Raw genomic sequence first — 8568 nt, 5'->3', positions numbered from 1 at the left:
ATGAAAGATATACACAAAAGGAAATAAAAAGAAGAAAATTAAAACAGTTCATGACAAAAGAAATCAATTAAACATAAAGGAAGCAATAATGGAGGAGATAAGGAATAGGAAAATATCTAAGACATAAAACAAACAAATAGCAAAAGAGCAGAAGTAAGGCATTCCTTATTAGTAATTACTTTAAATGCACATTGATTAAACTTCCCAATCAAAAGGTAAAAATTGGCAAAATGGACTTTGAAAATAATAATAACTCAACTATATACTGCCTATAAAAGACTCACTTTAGACACTTTAGGAAAAAATTGTGCTGAAAGTAAAAGGAAGGAAAAAGATTTCTCATGCAAAATCTAACCAAGAGCTGGGATGGTTATACTAATATGAAACAAAATAAACATTAAGTCAAAAACTGTTACTGCAGACAAATAAGGCATTATACATTTACAAGAGTCAATTTCTCAAGGAGATATAATAATTATAAATATTTATTCATGAAAGAAAGGAGTCCCAAAACATATGAATCAAATATTGAAAGAGAAATAGACAATTCTACAATAAAGTTAGAGACTTCAATATTCCACTTTCAATAATGGATAGAACACCTAAACAGAGGACCAATAAGGAAAAAGAGGACATGAACAACATTATAAAACAGTTAGCTCTCACAGACCTACATAGAACCCCAGTAAACAAAAACAGAATATACACATTCTTCTTAAAGCCACATGGAACATTCTCCAGGATAGAACATATTTGGAGCCACAAAACAAATTTCAGTAAATTTTAGAAGACTGAAATCATATCTTTTCTGACCACAAAGTATCAAAGCTAGAAATCAATAACAGAAGGAAAACTGGAAAATTCAAAAATATGTGGAAAATAAGCAACACAGTCTTAAATAACCAGTAGTCCAAAAATGAAATCACAAGGCAAATTAGAAAATACTAGACACAAATGAAGTGAAAATGCAGCATACCAAAATGTATGGAATGAAGCAAAAGCAGTGCTCAGAGGGAAATTTATAGCAGTAAATGTCTATGTTAAAAAAGAAGAAAGATATCAAATCAATAATCTAACTTTATTCCTTAAGGAACTAGGGGGAAAAGGGCTAACTAAACCCAAAGCTAGCAGAAGGAAGGAAATAATAGGGATTAGAATGGAGATTAATGAAATAGAGGATAGGGAAACAATAGAGAAAATCAAGAAAACCAAAAGTTGTTTCTTTGAAAAGATCAACAAAATTGACAAATTTTTATCTCACTAAGAAAAAGAGTAGAGAAGACTCAAAATCAGAAATGAAAGACGGGATATTACTACTGACTTTATGGAAATAAAAAGGATTTTAAGAAAACACTATGAAAAACTACATGCCAATAAGTTAGATAACCTGACTGAAATGGATGAATTCCTAAAAACATAAACTAACAATTGACTCAAAAAGAAATAGAAAATCTGAGTAGACCTATATTAAGTAAGGAGATTGACTCACCAATCAAAAACATCCCAACAAAGAAGATCCCAGTACCAAATAACTTTACTGGTGAATTCTACCAAACATTTAAGGAAGAATGAACACCAACCCTCCTCAAACTTTTCCCAAAAATTTAAGTGGAGGGAACATTGCTAACTCATTCTATGAGGTCAGCATTACCCTGATACCAAAGCCAGAGAAAGATACCATAAGAAATCCATAGACTAATATTCTTTATGGATATAGAAGCAAAAATCCTCAATAAAACATTAGCAAACTAAATTAAGCTGCATATTAAAAGAATTATACACCATGACCAAATGTGATTATTTTCCAGAATGCAAGATTTGTTCAATATATGAAAATCAAGCAATGTAAAATATGACATTAATAGAATGAAGGGGAAGGGGATGATTATTTCAGTTGATGCAAAAGAGCATTTGACAAAACCCAACATCCTTTCATGGTTAAAAAAAAACATCTAGGAATAGAAGAGAATTTCATCAACAAAATAAAGGTCATGATGTAAAACTAACAGATAACTCATAGTCAATGGTAAAAAGTTGAAAGTTCTTCCCTTAATATCAGGAACACAAGTATGCCCAGTTTTGCCACTTCTATTCAACATAGTACTAAAAGTTCAAGCCAGAACAATTAGGCAGGGAAATGAAATAAAAGGCATCCAAATTAGAAAGAAAGGGCTAAAACTATCTCTCGTCACAGATGATATGGTCCTATATGTAGAAAATCCTTAAGAATTTACACACATGTGCAACTGTAAAAACTAATAAATTCAGCAAAGTTCCAAAATACAAAATCAACACACAAAATCAGTTGTCTTTCTATACACTAGCAATGAAAAATGTAAAATGGACATTTAAAGAATAATGTCATTTACAGTAACATTTAAAAATCCTTAGGAATAAATTTAATCAGGGAGATGCAATATTTGAAACTAAAAAGTACAAAACAGTGCTGGAAGAAATTAAAGAAGATCTAAATAATTGGAAAGATATCCCATGTTCATGGATTGGAATACCTGATATTATTAAGATGACAGTACTACCCAAAACACATGACAATACTACTCTAAACAGATTCAATGCAATGTCTAACAAAACTCAATGCATGGTTTGCAGAAATTGAAAAATACATCCTAAAATTCATAAGGAATTTCAAGGGATGACAGTTAGCTAAAACAATCTTGAAAAAAAATTTTTGAGACCTCACACTTACCAGTTTCAAAACTTAATACAAAGCTACAATAGAAAACAAGTGTCACTGACATAAAGACAGACATATAGACCAATGAAATAGAATACAGAACCCAGAAATAAACCCTCACAACTATGGTCAATTGATTTTTGACAAAGGTGCCAAGACATTCAGTGAGGAAAGAAAGTCTCTTTAACAAATGGTTATGCTTTTAGAAGAAAACATAGAGGGAAATCTTCCTGATCTTGATTTGGTAATGGTTTCTTAAATATGACACCATTTAAATATGACACAAAACACAGGTAGCAAATGAAGATAAATTGGACTTTATCAAAATTTAAAACTTTTTTGCTTCAAAGGGCACTATCAAGAAAGTGAAAAGGCAGCCCACAGACTGAAATAGAACATTTCCAAATCATATATGTGATCAGGGTTTAATATCCAGCATATATAAAGAACTCCTACAACTCAACAACAAGACAAACAACCTAATTTTGAAACCAGCTAAGGATTTGAATAGACATTTCATAGAAGATATGCCAATGAACAATAAACAATGAGAAGATGTTCAAAATCACTAGTAATTAGAAAAATGCCAACCAAAACCACAATGAGATACCACTTCACACCTACTAGGATGCCTATAATTGTTTAAAATTCAGAAAACAACAAGTGGCCAAGGATGTAGAGAAATTGGAACCCTCATGCATTGCTGGTGGGGATATGCAATGGTGCAGCTGCAATAGAAAACAGCTTAGTAATTCCTCAAAAAGTTAAACATAGAATTACTATTCCATGACCCAGCAATTCCAAGCAGCTAAAAACAGATTGTTATAGACTGAATATTTATATCTCCCCAAAATTCATACATTGAAACCCAATGTGATATTTGAAGATAGGGCCTTTGGGAGATAATCAGGACTGAATGAGGTGGTATATGTCAGGTCCTAATCCATAGGATTGGTGGTCTTATAAGAAATGGGAGAGAGATGGATTAAAGATGGCAGCATGAGAGGAGAGAGAGAGGCTTCCTCCTAAAACCATATACAATTAGAAAATATAGTTGGTGCAACTAATCCTGAAAGAGCAACAGGAAAGAGAACTGCATCAGACTGCACACGCCTGAAGAAAAGAGCAGACCTCACGGAACAGGGTAACGTACCAAAGCTGTGGCCCAGCGGGACCCAAGCCCTTCCCCCACCCCAGTTCACTGACAGGAAGAAGAGAAATGGAACAGGGAGGGGGTGGAATGCCTGGGACTGCTGAATACCTAGCTCCAGAGATCTGCTCTGGGAGCACAGATCTACATTTCATGGTGCTTTCATGATACTCGCGTGATTACGGGGTTGGAAAGCTAATATAGGCAGAATTCCTGGAGAGACAGATTCCAGCCACTTGTGGAAAGCAGGGACCCATATCCAGCTGCTCTGGGACAAAAGCTTATACCTGTGTGCTCCTCCCACTGGTTCAGGCAGTGGAGACAGGCATAGCAGCCGGAAAGCAGGAAACAGCTCTTTCCTCCCCCCAGGCACCAATACCCCTCCCCTGAGACCCCCGACATTGCTTCAGGGGCTGAGCAGCTCCATAGTAGAGCTTCTGGACACTAGAGGGCACCATATGCAAATATGAAATGCCAAAGAAACCTGGTTCAGAGTAAAATTAATATGACTCCGGAGAAAGATTTAAATGATATGGACCTTATGACTCTTCCTGAAAGGGAGTTCAAAATATAAATAATCAACATGCTAATGGAGGTATGGAAAGATATCCAAGAAGTCAGGAATGAATTCAGGTCGAGATCCAATTGTTGAAGAGCACAATGGCAGGTTATTAATTAAAATTATTAAAAGCAGGTTGGATACAGTGGAGGAGACGATAAATGAAATAGAAACTAGAAAAGAAGAATACAAAGAAGCTGAGGCACAGAGAGAAAAAAAGGATCGCTAAGAATGAAAGAATATTGAGAGAACTGTGTGACCAATCCAAATGGAACAATATTCACATTATAAGGATACCAGAAGAAGAAGAGAGAGAGAGAAAGGGATAGAAAGTGTCTTTGAGGAGGTAGTTGCTGAAAACTTCCCCTATCTGGGGAAGGAGATAGTCTCTCAGGCCATGGAGATCCACAGCTCTCCCAACATAAGAGACCCAAGGAAGACAACACCAAGACATATAGCAATAAAATTGGCAAAGATCAAGGACAAGGACAGACTACTAAAAGCAGCCAGAAAGAGAAATAAAATCATATACAAAGGAAAACCCACCAGGCTAACATCAGACTTCTCAGCAGAAACCTTACAGGCCAGAAGGGAGTGGCATGATGCATTTAATGCAACAAAGCAGAAGGGCCTGCAACTAAGATTACTTTATCTGGCAAGATTATCATTTAAATTTGAAGGAGGGATTAAACAATTTCCAGATAAGCAAAAGCTGAGATAATTTACCTCCCACAAACCATCTCTACAGTCTATTTTGGAGGGACTGCTATAGATGGAGGTATCTGCATAGAAAAAATGAACATTGATCTCTTCTACCCACATACACAAAAATTAATTTGGGATGGATTCTAGGCCTAGAAGTAGAAGGTAAAATTACCAAGTTTCTAGAAGAAAATGAGAATATCTTTCCCACCTGGAGGTAGGCAAATATTTCTTAAATATTGGAGGAGAAAATTTTTAAAGAAATATAAATTTAAATTTTTAGATACTTAAAAATTTTTTTAATTAGACTTCATCAAAATCTAAAACATCTGTTCTTCAAAAAAGCCTAACAAAAAATGAATAGGACAGCCACAGACAGAGAAAATATTCACAAAACATACATCTGACCAAGGACTTGAATGAAGAATATGTAAAGAATTCCTACAAATCAGTAAGACAAACAGCGCAATTAAAAATGAACAAAAGAGTTGAGAAGATATTTCACAGAAGAAAATACACAAATAGTTAAATAAATACAGCAAACATGCTCAACCTCTTTATTCAGAGGGGAAATGCAAACCAAAACCACAATGAGATACCACTATATCCATTAGAATGGTTAAAATGAAAAAGGTTAACAATGCCAAATGTTGCAGAAGATGTGGATTAATCGAAGCTCTCATATGTTGTTGGTGGAAGTGTGAATTGACAATCACCTTGGAAGATAGACAGTTTCTCAGTTAAGTATATATGGGCCATGCAGCCAGTGATTCTATCTATTCCTAGGCCCAAGAGAATATCTATCTTTACACAAGAGAAATGAAAACCAAATAGCCACATGAAGACTTGAACACAAATGTTCAGAGCAGCTTTCTTCCTAAGAGCCCCAAACTGTAAACAACCAGATGTCCAGCTGCAAAAGAATAGATAGATAAACTGTGGTAAATCCATATAGTGGGTTAGTACTTGGAAAAAAGTGCAATCTGAATAATGGATGAGTCTCAAAAATTTTATGCTGAGTGAAAAATGCTGGAATGCCACCCCCCAAAAAAAGTATATACTATATAATTCCATTTATATAAAATTCTAGAATATGCAAAACTAACCTATGGTGATAGAAATCAGATCAAGGAGGAGGGGGCGGAAGATGGCAGCGTGAGCAGAGCAGCGGAAATCTCCTCCCAAAACCACATATATCTATGAAAATATAACAAAGACAACCCTTCCTAGAATAAAGACCAGAGGACACAGGACAATATCCAGACCACATCCACACCTGAGAGAACCCAGCGCCTCGCGAAGGGGGTAAGATAAAAGCCCTGGCCCGGCGGGAGCCGAGCGCCCATCCCCCCAACTCCCGGCGGGAGAAGAATAGGCAGAGCAGGAGGGAGACGGAGCACAGGACTGCTGAACACCCAGCCCCAGCCATCAGGGCCAGAGTGCAGGGCTATGGATACTAAGAAAACAGGGCAGCAAGAACAGTGAGCGGGCACCGGAGGCCGGGCGCCAGAGGACATAAGAAAAGCGCGCAACCATTTTATTTTTCTGTTTTGTTTTGGCGAGAGCTTTTTGGAAGTCTTAAAGGGATAGGGCCCCCAATACTAGGGAAACAGGGCAGCAAGACCGGTGAGCAGATGCCCGAGGCTGGCGCCAGAGAATAAAGAAAAACGAGCGGCCACTTTTTTTTTTTCTTTTTGTGGTCGTTGTTTTGTTTTGGCGGGTGCTTTTTGGAAGTCTTAAAGGGCAGGGCGGGACACTTAATCCAGAGGTAGGGAATCCGGGGATCTCTGGGCACCCTAACCCCTGGGCTGCAGGGAGCAGGGAGGCCCCTTACGGAGATAAATAGCCTCCAGGCCGCTCCCCCTCCAACGCGACTCCACCACATTGGAGCAGAGGCCCGAACCAGGCCACGCCCACAGCAACAGCGGAGATAAACTCCATAGCAGCCGGGCAAGAAGCAGAAGCCCTGTCTGCGCGCAGCTGCCCAGCACAAGCCACTAGAGGTCGCTGTTCTCCCAGAAGAGGAGGGCCACAAACCAACAAGAAGGGAAGTTCTTCCAGCCGTCACTCGTCCCAGCTCTGCAAACTATTCCTATTACCATGAAAAGGCAAAGCTACAGGCAGACAAAGATCACAGAGACAACACCAGAGAAGGAGACAGACCTAACCAGTCTTCCTGACAAAGAATTCAAAATAAGAATCATAAACATGCTGACAGAGATGCAGAGAAATAAGCAAGAGAAATGGGATGAAGTCCGGAGGGAGATCACAGATGCCAGAAAGGAGATCGCAGAAATGAAACAAACTCTGGAAGGGTTTATAAGCAGAATGGATAGGATGCAAGAGGCCATTGATGGAATTGAAACCAGAGAACAGGAACGCATAGAAGCTGACATAGAGAGAGATAAAAGGATCTCCAGGAATGAAACAATGTTAAGAGAACTGTGTGACCAATCCAAAAGGAACAATATCCGTATTATAGGGGTTCCAGAAGAAGAAGAGAGAGGAAAAGAGATGGAAAGTATCTTAGAAGAAATAATTGCTGAAAACTTCCCCAAACTGGGGGAGGAAATAATTGAACAGACCACGGAAATACACAGAACCCCCAACAGAAAGGATCCAAGGAGGACAACACCAAGACACATAATAATTAAAATGGCAAAGATCAAGGACAAAGAAAGAGTTTTAAAGGCAGCTAGAGAGAAAAAGGTCACCTATAAAGGAAAACCCATCAGGCTAACATCAGACTTCTCGACAGAAACCCTACAGGCCAGAAGAGAATGGCATGATATATTTAATACAATGAAACAGAAGGGCCTTGAACCAAGGATACTGTATCCAGCACGACTATCATTCAAATATGACGGTGGGAATAAACAATTCCCAGACAAACAAAAGCTGAGGGAATTTGCTTCCCACAAACCACCTCTACAGAACATCTTACAGGGACTGCTCTAGATGGGAGCACTTCTAGGAAGAGCACAGCACAAAACACCCAACATATGAAGAATCAAGGAGGAGGAATAAGAAGGGAGAGAAGAAAAGAATCTCCAGACAGTGTATATAACAGCTCAATAAGCGAGCTAAGTTAGGCAGTAAGATACTAAAGAGGCTAAACTTAAACCTTTGGTAACCACGAATTTAAAACCTGCAATGGCAATAAGTACATATTTTTCAATAGTCACCCTAAATGTTAATGGGCTGAATGCACCAATCAAAAGACATAGAGTAATAGAATGGATAAAAAAGCAAGATCCATCTATATGCTGCTTACACTACTCACCTCAAACCCAAAGACATGTACAGACTAAAAGTCAAGGGATGGAAAAACATATTTCAAGCAAACAACAGCGAGAAGAAAGCAGGGGTTGCAGTACTAATATCAGACAAAATAGACTTCAAAACAAAGAAAGTAACAAGAGATAAAGAAGGATACTACATAATGATAAAGGGCTCAGTCCA

The sequence above is a fragment of the Manis pentadactyla genome, chromosome 10 (assembly GCF_030020395.1).
Source record: "Manis pentadactyla isolate mManPen7 chromosome 10, mManPen7.hap1, whole genome shotgun sequence".
Lineage (NCBI taxonomy): Eukaryota > Metazoa > Chordata > Mammalia > Pholidota > Manidae > Manis > Manis pentadactyla.
This window is presented reverse-complemented; position numbering follows the sequence as displayed.